Genomic DNA, 12,766 nt, shown 5'->3' on the forward strand with positions numbered 1-12,766 from the left:
GGCTCCTTTTGCATCATTTGTTGGGTAGTACGAGGCCGATTTAAGCATTGCTACATTTGTGCTGTTGCCAGAGACCACGGTGATTTAGTGAATCAGGCATGCATCATTCATGTTTGTTCCCTCTTCTCACCGCATATGATTTTAAGGAGAAATATAAGGCAAGAGGGAGCCAAGGGTACAACTTGCCTCAGTAAATGCTTTTTAGGAGGGACCCTTTACGCTGATGAATCAGGTTATGAGAATTTGAGCTCGACTCAGTAACAGTCAGCATATATACTTTTATCTGTATTCAGAAAAAAAGGCTTCTGTTGTAGCACACTTCCTTGTGTCATTTTATTCCCAATGTACAGGATGTAACACATCACTGGTGAAGGACTTCCACGGAAGCAAAGCTCTAACTACTCGTTGTTGTATGTTACAGGAGCATGAAGGTATCTGAACAGGCAAATGCTTCTGTGTATTACTAACTATTTCTAGGCCAGCAGTCCAACATTCAGATTTTAAATAATTACCCTGGCTGAGAAGCTGGCAAAAAGCTTGTCTAGATTTTGCCATGTACTCCCTTCCAACACCCCATCGTACTCTGATTAAAGCAGGAATCACATCAGGGCTTCCTTTGCCTTTCTGTAGCTGGTGAACTGAGCATCAGGTAGTTTTGTTCTCTTTGGACCTTTGTGAAGAAAACTTAAAAATCAAAATCTTAACTTTTCTAAGCAGTTGCTAAACATTTAATCACAGTCTCCAGGCAGTTTTTTGTCTTGGCCATTGTGGCAAAACTTCTCTGATGCATTAGAGAAGAAAGTGGCATTCTTTGCTAAGGCCATTACATGCTATTCTCATTCAAAGGTGGGGACTTGATGATTTATTTACCCTGTTCCCATAGATTCTTAAACTTTCTGCTTCCCCAGAACCAACTTCTGTTTTCAAATTCACGTATCTACTTGAGAGCAACGACAGGTGACTGTCTCCTACGTGTGTCCCTACCTGAACAGAACATGTAATGGCTGGGACATTTCAGGGTATCAGAGTTATGAGAGACATACTCCTGGGTATAAATACAGACTATTCAGAAGAACAACATATAGATTTAAAAGTATCGAGTGGTGCGCTTTAGGTGCTAATAACAACAGTTGAGAGACTGGGCATATAAACCCCACACATCAGTATCTGTACAATGGAAATTAACAGATCTATAGTGCAGATCCCAGAACATGTGATTTGAACACCTAAAAATGGAAGTGACCTCCCAGCACTTTGGAGGGGGCTGTGGAGGTGATGTTCATCAACATGAGAGACATGCCATGAGACAGGCAGACTGTGCCATGCTGTGGGCAGGGGTTGGGAAACCTTTCCCATGGAGTTCTGCTAACAAACCTTAATTTTCTGGACCTTTCAAATACTTCACTCTGACCTCTTGTGCAGAGCTGTCAATAGTACCAGTCTACATTGTACCTCCTAGTAGTGAATGGGTAGTGTTAACACACAGTATCCCTTACCTCTCACTTTGCAGTAATTCAGTAATACTTACACCTTGGTGTGAAATCGAACCCTTAGAAAAATACAGGCCTAATTATATTCCCCAGTTAATAGACTGCAAACAACTACGACCCGTGTACAGTCATGGTAACACACCTGTAACGTTGAGCTAGAGACAGATTTGAGGTAACAGAGAGCAGCACGGCATCTCCCATGCCAAGATGAGAAGGTTTAGTTTATTTTCATTTGTCACCAGAATAAAGGTTCAACAGATCCCAGAGTGACTCAAGGAGGTGATTAAAATATTTGTAATTTGGGATCCCTGTGAGTATCTTTCCTGAGAGGAGATGAGTGTGAAGGTAAGTGTTCTGTTCAGCTGTGTATGTGTGCGCGTACACACAGGCATGTGTTCACCTAAACAGGGAGCAATTCAGCTGAAAACAATGTAGACTTCTATTCTATTTGAAATGTTTTAGGATTTTGTCAGGATACAGCAAAAAGACTTAGAGGGAAGAGCATTTTTCTGAATTGGCCACAGGAGGCCTAACGGAGCATTGTACAATATCTAAAATGAGACTAAAGACCTACGTTTAACTAACTGCATCTCAGATCCAGCATGTGGCAAAGAGCTGTTGTCAGGAAATGAAAACAGTAGAGACAGGGGAAGTAGAACACCAATGAGGGAAATGGACACCTTGGGATGTCTGGGGATCTGTCACTGACATTGGCATCAGCGATGTGTTTATTTGTACTCTTGATTATACACGGTTTTATGCTTCCATTTGTGGAAGGATCCGAAAAAGCAAAACCAGAACAGGTGACAACCCTTAGAAGGCTGACAAAAAGAACTGAGAGAGAAAGAAGAAGGAAAGTTTAGCATGGCAAACGGTGCCGATCCTCCCTCAACGCCAGTGCGGTGCATGAGCCTGATACCATCTTTTTGGCTTTGAGGCTGTCTGTCTATCTGTGCTATCAAGTAGAACACATCTCAGCTTAATGCACAGCCTGCAACGAGGGGAGTGGATCAGGCCCCTGGAGAAGATGACTTAACAAGTTAAAATGCAACTTTTTTTCAGTTGGGCTGCAATGACCTATTTATACAATTTCTTTCTTGCTAGCTAGCTTTTTTTTAACATTACAAGATGTACCTGGCCTCTCTCATCTCTCTCTAAACTGTCTCCCTGATGTCCTGATCGCTCTCTGATCTATTTCTCTATCTGCTGGGTGGATGCTAATATGACATATCCAACCTCTAAAACAAACCATTTATTTTGAAACTTGGCTATGTCAGAGTATTTGATGCGTCAAACATTAAAATGAATGTATATTTGGATATTGGGTACATCATGTCTTGATATTAAATTATCTCCTGAAAGATGGATTGATTTTTAAACTGGCAGGATATATGTATTGCTTCCCTTGAATCTCTAGCATGAAGCCAGACATGAGGGGAGACTAGGAAAGGTTCTCTATGAAGCAGAGACAGAATTGCTCAAGGGCTATGAGTGTTTTCTTTATATTAATAAATTCTTTTTTGTGCTTAAGGAAAGAGATTCTGTCATTCTCTTCCATTATTATGTGACAATAATACATTAATCTTCTATGAGAGATACTTATCCTAGAGATAATATTTAATTAATGTGCAAAGAAGGAAGTTTAAGTGAAAAAGGTACTTTAAAAATCATATATATTTAATAACATCGGCATAGATATTTCAAAGTCCTTTTTTTCTTTTTGATATCTGGGCCATTTGCATACCTCCGCGCTGAAGTCTAACACTGCCAGTATCTGAAGAAAAATGACAAACTGAGACATACTTTTAGAGAGACAGATTGAGAGTCCATTCATGGTTAGGACTGTGATTTTTTTCTGCTTGAACTTTCCCTGCTCCTGATCACAGACGCAACACACAGAAAGAGAAGACAGGGCACAATTCTTTGCAATACTCTGGATTCAAACCAGAAGACAGAGAATCCTTCCTCTTACAGGACAACTCCTGGTCAGTGCACCACTTGGAAGCTTGTGGGTCCGCATGAAGAAGCCTTTGGGTCTGCATCTGGCTGGTTATCACTAAGAACGCTGCATACAACTCAGCTGTTGGTTTAGTATCAAACAAATTAATCAAGTACTTTGGCAATTTTCTCCTCTTTATGTGAAAATTGCTTGGAGAAGACGTATTTTTGTCATTTGGAAAATCTTCACAAGATATTGATAAGATATCTGGACTTCTCATCCTTTCAGATGAGACAAACAAATACTGACTGCACTGCAAACAGGGTAGCCCCAAATTTCCTCTCCTCACCTGTGTCTCTAAGACACTGATGCACAGATGTCAAGGCTGCGACCCAGCAAGAAAGCCCATGGCCTTCATTGAGCATTAAGACTCAGGACTTCTAAGAAATTCCAAACCTTTCCAAAACCACAGCAGTGCTATACTAGTGAGTCAAGGACCTTAAATATTTATCATTCTACATTAACTTCCACTTTCGACAGAGTGATCCGGCTTTTCTCCCCTTTCCCCAAATAGCCCTTCTTAGTTTTCCTTTTTTCTAATATCAGTGTCAGTTGAGTAGATAGTAAAATTCTGAGACTGGAAAAAAGCATTTGATATACACAGGATAAATTAGATAAAATCTAAGCACTCTGCTACACAAAGAACTATAATCTGTTTTGTGGTTTTTGTTTTTTTTTTTTTTTTTTTTTTTTTTTGTTGTTTTTTTTTGTTGTTGTTGTTTGTCTGGGTTTTTTTGTTTTGTTTTTTTTTTTCCAGAAATGATGTGGCATATCTGGAAAGGTAACTTAAACTCTCAGATTTGGTCCGCTATTTCCTGTCCTTACCTACAGCCTTCCTATACTCCAACGTGGAGAGCATTCCCTCATGAGAAGCTCTAGACAGTCTAAAGGAGAAATCCCAAATTAAGAATAGTCTTGGATTCCACCCTAATACGAATTTCTCATACAGCAGGATTTTCATCATCTCTGACTGGACGATGAAGTGGCTGAAGTGGCCTCGAATTGTTCTCAGCTTTGTCAACTCCTGAAGGCACGCTGTGGATGCAGTATTCCTGAGCATGACATTTACACTGCTTGGGAAACATCAGTCATATAGAAAGCACATTTCTTAGCACCATCTACATCCATCAACTCTGTCTACTGCTTTGTTTACATAATCTTAAAGAATTTTCAGTGAACTTACAAGAACTACAAGAACTACTGCCTTTGCCTTCAGGTTCTGTGGTCTGGTTCCCAGGAATCTAAATGGCCACCTAACGCTCCTGAATGAAAGCTAAAACTGCCAAATTCAATCTTCCAGGATAACAATGGTCAAACCTTCTGTGTACAGCAGAGTTTGTTTTCAGGAGAAGGTCAAAGACTTGGAATGACTTCCAATAGCAGCTAAGGAACATTTCTGGGTTCATCTCCTCTGGCTTCACTGCATTCTGCTACAAAAGCTACCTGCATTTCTGTTATCTGCCCTTCTCTAATGCAAATATAAGCAATATGCATCTCTAAGAAACCCCTTCATAAAGATTTTTAAATCCAGATGAAAACAAAACCTTAAAAGGAAAGTGAAACAAACACAAAAATTCCTAACAAAGACAGATAAAACCAAATGCTCTTATCAAACATGCGACTCTCTTCTACAAGTTCTTCTGGGAGGAAGACCAATTTGTGACAGTCACTAGTCATGTTTCTTAATGCGTTACTGGAAGGTGATACGCTATGATGATAAGGAGAGCAGTGTAAGAACCTCCATAGAGCAGAAAGATTTCATTGACTGTGATGTGTGTCACTGGTGATAACAATGAAAATTTGCCATGCTTACAAGCACCTCACGATGCTAAGACGAACGGATTACAGGAGTGGCAGGTGCTTCTTTCAGTTGCTAGTTAGCTTTCGTGGAAATGGTAGGTAAGCTGAACTAGGAGTTAGTTCGGTTTTCTCCTCCATGCAAAAATAATTAAGGCGGCAATGACAAAAGGACAGGTATGTCCTGTATTTCTGACTTGAAATAATTAATTTCGATTAGTGAATAACATTTTCAAAAGTACCTAAATGCTTCAGGGACTTAAGGCTCTCTTCAAAGTATATTTACTCCACATAACGCAGTGTGCTACCAAGACCCCAGAGCTAGTAACTAATGAGCTAGATCCTATGTCACCTTGTTGAGGAGCAGAATTAATTAGTGCAGCCATAACACCAGGCTACCAAGGTTTTCTGGCTTCTGGGGACTGTGCTAGCATGGCACTGCCCCAGACACAGAAATGCGCTGTCTTGGAGTTTGCTTGCGATGCTCCGTTGCCGTGCACAGACACGCCTGCGAGCACTGAGACTCCTCACACCGACGAAGGAAACTCAGGCTCTTACAGGGACAGACGTTGCTTTTGAAAGCACGACTTACGCATCTCCGAAAAAATCCGTCAGGAACAGTGCCTTGGCAGAGATCCAGGCCAGAGGCTACAACCCTGAAGTGTGAAGCTTAAAGTAAGATTTGTTGTTAACTGCATGAAATCAATTTTGGAGACCTTTCCGGATATAGCTGCTGATCGTTTTCAAGCTGAAAGATTTCAATACACAATTATCCTTTCTTGGTATCTGATTGGACACTTCAGTTGTGATCCTGTACGTTCTGCAGTAAGGAGAAGTTCCACACTTCTCAAATACCAGTGCTCCCTTGCAGTTCCTATTTACAACAAACATTACTTAACACATCTGCTCTTGTCCTGGAAGCTTTTGGGCAATACCAGAGCCTCCTCTGCTAGAAGTCTGACTTCAGCTCATCAGCTAGTCTTGAACTACTCCTTCCTACTACTCTTTTTCCTGGAGCTTTGGAGGAAAGTGGTGGTTTTATTTTACTTTAAAGCCATGTACAAGCACGTTGTGAGTTGGTCATACTCGTGTTTTTGCAACATTTTTGCAATGGTTGGTTCTTTGGACAATTAATTTGTGAATCTTCTTTACCCAGCCCTTTTTTTTTATCCTGTGAGAAAGTTACAGATTCCCTTTGTTAAATATGGTGGCACCACAGTGGTTCTGAACTTCTTGTTGTTATGAGGGGCTAAGCAAATATTACTTTTCCATGTCGTGGATGGTAGCTGTTCCAAATTTCACCACTGTTTTAAAAAATGTGGATATGGATTTCACAATTGTTCACAATTGTAGATATCCAAAATTTATCAGTGATTATCACCTAAACCAGACAGAACAGACTAGCTGGGTCTTTTCTTGGTGTAATTAGCCTCACTCCCTGCCCCTGTCCATTTCAATGAAACGACCAATTTGCACGACCTGAGAGTTTGGTCCATACATTTTTACATTTATGCCACTGTGGCTAAAATTGAGGTTAGATAAATAGTGCAGTCAAATAAAGACACAGTCAGCAAAAGTATGTTAAAAGAATTATTTGTCTTTTGATTCAAATTCACATGGGAGGTAATTAAACAAATAGCCTCCACAATGTTTAGCTGTGGGGAGAGGAAACCAATGGAAAAAAAAATCTTCACTTACAACCGACCTTTTCTCATAATATGTGCCCTTTTTCTCCTGCAAACAGCAGAAATACATGTATTCAGCCGCATCAAACTTTGAGGGGGGGAATAGAGAGTCAGATTACACCCAGAAATTCAATATATTCATATGAAGATCTGTCAAAACAGATTCTCCTGGCAAAGGGTTTTCCAAGGAATGTTCTTAAATGCTAGTCTTATTTGATTGTTATAATCCCTTCCTCTAGCCTCTCCCTCAAAATGCACCTCTTTTATTATCTCAGGCTTGTAATGAATTTTCCTTAATATCTATTATTCTGATAGCACCAACTCAGATTTCTGTCAATCTGAGCCCTGGGAAGACATTGTCAGTAGTCACTATTTAAACAATTATTGTTCAGATTTTTGCGAACACTCTTAGATGTTGTGAGGGCTAAAACATGAGCGGTTAGCAGGTACTGGAGCTGCACAGCTGAAACAGATAGAGCCACAATAACATTTGTTAAGAGAAAAGGCTAATGGACATCGCACACCTGGACAACAGTATGAACTGCACATAGTTAGAAGGACTTCGCGGAGTGTTACACATTACAGGGCTCTGGGCCTCCTAGAACTTCTGTGTGTGTTAAAAAAACCCACCCAAAACCCCCAACAAATGACCAAAATCCGCCTTTTAAGTCCCATGAAGAGGCCCACCTTGCATTCCCATTGAGAGCTGCCAATTTTATCAGTTAGCGTAAAAAAAAACCTAGGTCACATGCCAGTCTCTGTGTATCTTCTTGGAGATGACTACTAATTTGACAATGCTAACTTTGTACTTTGACCTGTAGCTGCCAAGAGATTCTTGCATCTGTGGTTCAAGAGAACTGAAAGTTTCATATGCAACTTTGCGTACACATACTCATTCGCTCATCATAGCACACTATGTCAGCAAGAAAAAGGAAGAACAACGGTAGAGCTGAACAAGATGGTAAAAAAAAGCAATGTATTAGTCCCTTTGGTTGTGTCTAGACACAAAATGATACTCTTGTCACTGAATATGTACTCCAGTGATTTAAGAGAAATCCCTCTAAAGGAATACATTTCACTATTAGAATATCTTATCTCTTGTTTAGCTGAAACTGGCTCATAATCAGCTGAAATGAAATTGAAACAAAAAGTTGATAAACAAATAAATAATAAAAGTGGGCTCTCCACTCATTTTTTTCCTCACTTGTTTAACTAAACTGAATTAAAGTCTACCTTAGACTTAAAAAGTGTATGTTCTCTTGGAGGTGAGATACTCCTAACTGAATATCATCAGAATAGAAAGAAAATTCTACGATCACCTTTTTCCACACCATTTTGTAATTTACTCGCTCTCCAAAAGAAGGCAATGGCCTTGTCCATGGGAACAGAGTGGTCCTAGTACAGTGGCCTATCGTGTATTTTCCAGATTGTGGCCTCGGCCACTTTAACGAAGACAAGACAGCCGCTACACTTAAAATTATAAACTCAGTTTGTAAGGAATTCTTTCCATGCCAGAAAAAAGTAGCTACAGAAAACGGTGAAAACAACAGTGCCTCCATGTGCATATGTAATAGCTGGGAGGACAGAGATTCCCTCCTGAATGAAAGATACTTCCGCGCTTTCCAAGCCAGTCCACAATGAGGACAACGCTATTTTTTAAAACCCCATTCCCTGTTTTCATTGCACATGACATATTACATTGTACTGTACAGTGTGTGGTGACGAGAAATTCCCTGCTTATTTAATTGTGATCCTTCAACGAATTTGAAAGGGAGCGCTTTATTTCCGTTTCTTTAATTTACTAGTTCTTTAGCTGATGATTTTATTAACCCTTGTATTTGAGAACTGATGCTTAACAAAAAAGACGACGAAAAAAAGGCCTTTGGCAGTATTGTGAAGGCCTGGGACTGAATAATGCACTTTAATAATGAGGGATAGAGCTCTGGCTTTTGCTGATGGCTGTGACCGGCTCTGTGACCTGATTATGTCGCAGAGTGTCAGCAGCTGAGACACTACAAAAGGGAGCGCATCCCATCAAATCTATCTCCATTGTAATCACTCGCACTGCTGAGAGGCTTGTTAGGAGCAGGGAATCCATCAGGCCTCATTAGCACCATTTACCATCAAGCAGCTCAAAGAGCAAACGTGTACCCTCTCATCAGAATAATGAGAACCAAAGTACTCCTATTATCTAATTGGATCAACAATGCCTCTCCCTCTATTTAGTTTCCTGAGCTACTTGTGGACTACAGCTCTCAAAAAACAGTTATTTTTTGTTAATTGCCGGGGTGGAGCTGTGCTCAAGGTTTTTCATATACAGAAGGTTTTCGTATCTAAAGAGCAAGGCATGGGCACAATGAAGCCCAAGTTCTTCCAAGGGCATTCTTAGATTATACTGATGCCATCCCAATTAAATTCACTGTTCAATTAAACTATGTACTGTACAATTACACCACACTTACTTAGGTTTTCCTATTAACCTGCCAGGAAATAGAGTGCATGGCCCTCTTTAACCACAAGAAGTTCATGATGCCAGCTCTTATCACGCTACTTTTTCACTCTTTATGGTGAAATGTTATTTTGCTATTGCTGAATTAGGATGTATTTTTCTCCTATCAGACAACTCCCATTCCAAAAAAGAAACTAAACTTACTCAGCACCTGTAGTTAAAATGTATTTGATCCTGTTGAAGCCAAAGGACTTACACGAATGCAACTGGCGACAATTAAACGCTGTTTTAGCCAAGCAGGAAGCTGGCTTGCAGGTTAGCACTTATGGAAACCATAAGCATCAACCTTGCTTCCACATTTCTGTGGTTCATCTCCTTACAAAGATTAAGAAAACAGCCAAAATACACATTTCACATACTTAGTAGACACTGTAAAACCCACTCAAAACTCCTACTGTTTTCTTTCATTCGCAATAACAGAGTGAAAAAGAGAAACGTCCGGTTGTTACATCTCTGAAGAATCCAAATGCAGCAATGACATGAGGATCCTACCACAAGGGCAGGCTGAAGCTGAGCAGGTAGACTGCTTCTCTTTGAAATCAGTGTATCTCCTGACGGGGTGGAACCCAGCAATTCTGCTACCCTGGCCTTTAAGATATGAAAGCCCAGTCCTGCAAACACTTCCTGGAAAGTGCTGAGGGCAAACAGAATGTAAGCAGCATTACATGGGCCAATAGCTCTTCATAATACGCCTCTGAAAATGAAAATTTGATTTAGAGCCCTCTACCCGTACTATATCAAATTAATCAGGTGATCTAATGATATTATTTCAATGGATTATAGCTCTTTGCTACAGTGGTCTTGTGGAGCTCTGGTATTACAGTTCGTATCACCATCCAAAGGAAAAAAAAACCCACAAACCAAAAAACCGTAATTGTGAATTCAATAATTAAATTAATAACAAATATGCTATATAAATGATTGTTAATAGATATAATTTCATTACTGTGATTGTAAGAACTCCTAGACTGTTGGGAATTAAGGCCATGCCATATGTAGTTTAAAAGACCATTTCCCTAAATTTGCCATAACATCTTGGATTTGGCCCATAGCTTAATGTCTCCAGGGATTACTGATCACCGTGTATTTAGCTAGCCAGATGGACATTTAGAAGCCCTGCATTTCTATAATGCGAGCAGCACATAATTACAAAGATTGCACATACAAACAGTCTGGTTTTCAGTCATCCAGCCTCATATTTGCAGGAGTGAATTTTTGGTGTCACAGTTGTGATTCTTTGGAAGGGGCACTTTTCAAAGTGCAGATTCTTAACGTGTGATGAAAGTCTGGCTCCTTAACTAGTCCAAGCAGATCATTCAGAAATGGAGTATCCCGAATTACTATTCACATCCGCTTCCAATTTTGAAGAAACATACCTTTCGGTTCTTATTTGGTTGCTATAATTTTATTAATTTGTAGGGAATGCAATTTAATTTCTGGAATGTAGTTTAATTACATTGAATAGTCCTGTTTTGTAGACAGAGAGCTTCAGAAGTGTGCTCTAAGCAACATGGGTTTATGCTGAATATTATAAATATGGGTGTTATATGACACACTTATTATCAATATTTATCTATATTGTAGTGAGGTCTACAGTGACGAGTATAAACCCAGAAACATCTGTAAAAACAAGTAATAAAAAGGTCACCCTTATTTAAAAGAGCTAGGCAAATAGATTCGTAATTTTACCCAACAGTAGAGAAGATTCCTCCTTTCTATTCTCTTTCTCTGCAACCTGTGGAATTATTGGACTTACATTATGTGCAGAATAAACAAGACTAGCCTGATGGAATCTGTAATTTCAGTCAGTGACATCTTCCCAGTAGCATTTTTTTTAAACATACAATGGATGGCCACGCTTCACTTAGGTTTTCTACAGAGAACCTGTGAAGGGAAAACTATCGCAAAACCAGCCTGGGTTTCCATCTTCAGCTCTTACAGTGAACATCTTTGGTGCCACGTGCCTCGTGTGAGTGGTGACTGTGAACCATTTCTGGAGCTCAGATAGAAACAAGCAGGCTTCTAGGTTGGAGCTGATCTGACTATGAGTTATAGGTATTATGACCAACTTTTCTTCCAAACCAATACCCCATCCCTCCAGAAATCTTAATAGGCTTTTGAGAGCCTCCATTTAAAGCTGGCTGCATAAAATGATCCTTTGATGAAAAGGGATTGAAACAAGGGTTAAAGTAGACATTGAAAGGTTATTGTAGAGGGCACATTGTTCATACAATCCTCCTTTAATATGTGTGGTGTGCACCTGCGATAAGATGATTCATTAGATAAGGCCTCACTTTGACAAGCTCCATCGTTCAACCCTCGGGGTAGTGATGGAACAATTCTGCACCCACCCAGTAAATATAACAAGGTCAGCATTTTTTTTTTCCTGGGACTTGGATGGCGATAGTGAAGCTCAGGATGCATCTTTGTTTATGTGTTATGTTAAAAAAATAAAGGAGGATCCTATAAAGTGTTGTCTTTTATTTTTTAATGGGCCAAAATAAATAATGTCACCCGTTTCAATTAAAAAACACGGTGACAGAAAATTACCAGGAAAAAATCTGCTCTTGTTTCTTTTCCCCCCATAGTAAACAGTAAGAGTAGAAACTAAACTTTAGATTCACGCATCATCCAAGCTGCATCATTTCACTAAACGCTTACCAGGGCCCAAGACCCACATAAGCACTGTAGATATCACCATGCACCCATTCTGCAGCATTTAGAATAATGACATTCAAATGACTCAGTCACCGGGTCCAGTCGTAACTTATATTGACAGATTTGTTACAACGACTTTATGTGAAACAAGTAGTTGTGTTAATTTTAGACCTAGCAACCGCAATAAAGAATGACAGTGGTCGCAATCTGAAAGATACTTCAGCACGCTGCATCAGTGGAATTATTTATATATACACGAATTCAGACGTGTATCTTTCTGCATCACAGTATGAAACAAACTGAAATGGTTTGCAACAAATAAACAGCCCCCAAACGCAGATAAAGCATAACTTCTCTCTTACATACATCATAAACATTGCTCAAATTTCTGTCTGGAAAATTTTCTTTAAAGCAAAAGTTTCTCCCAAATTTGCATTACAGACTGGCAGATTCATCGCAAATTTCTTAACGTATCAGCAAACGAGTAAGCCACCTAGTTAAATCCATCCCAGATACCTCGTTACAATTTAGGATGCGTTCCTTTAATTAAAACATTTAATACCTTTTCAGGAATGAAGCAGCACAGAAATGTCACTGTATGCAAAAAAGTATAGTCTGTATAGTACTA

General features: G+C 39.6%; 1 protein-coding gene across 2 annotated transcripts in view; it reads right to left on the minus strand.

Annotated features, from left to right (window-relative positions):
* POU6F2 (POU class 6 homeobox 2) overlaps window positions 1-12,766 on the minus strand; it is a 317,937-nt gene that overhangs the window by 43,251 nt on the left and 261,920 nt on the right. The gene's annotated exons all lie outside the window — the stretch shown is intronic.

This window comes from Tauraco erythrolophus, chromosome 7 (assembly GCF_009769465.1).
Source record: "Tauraco erythrolophus isolate bTauEry1 chromosome 7, bTauEry1.pri, whole genome shotgun sequence".
Taxonomy (NCBI): Eukaryota; Metazoa; Chordata; class Aves; order Musophagiformes; family Musophagidae; genus Tauraco; species Tauraco erythrolophus.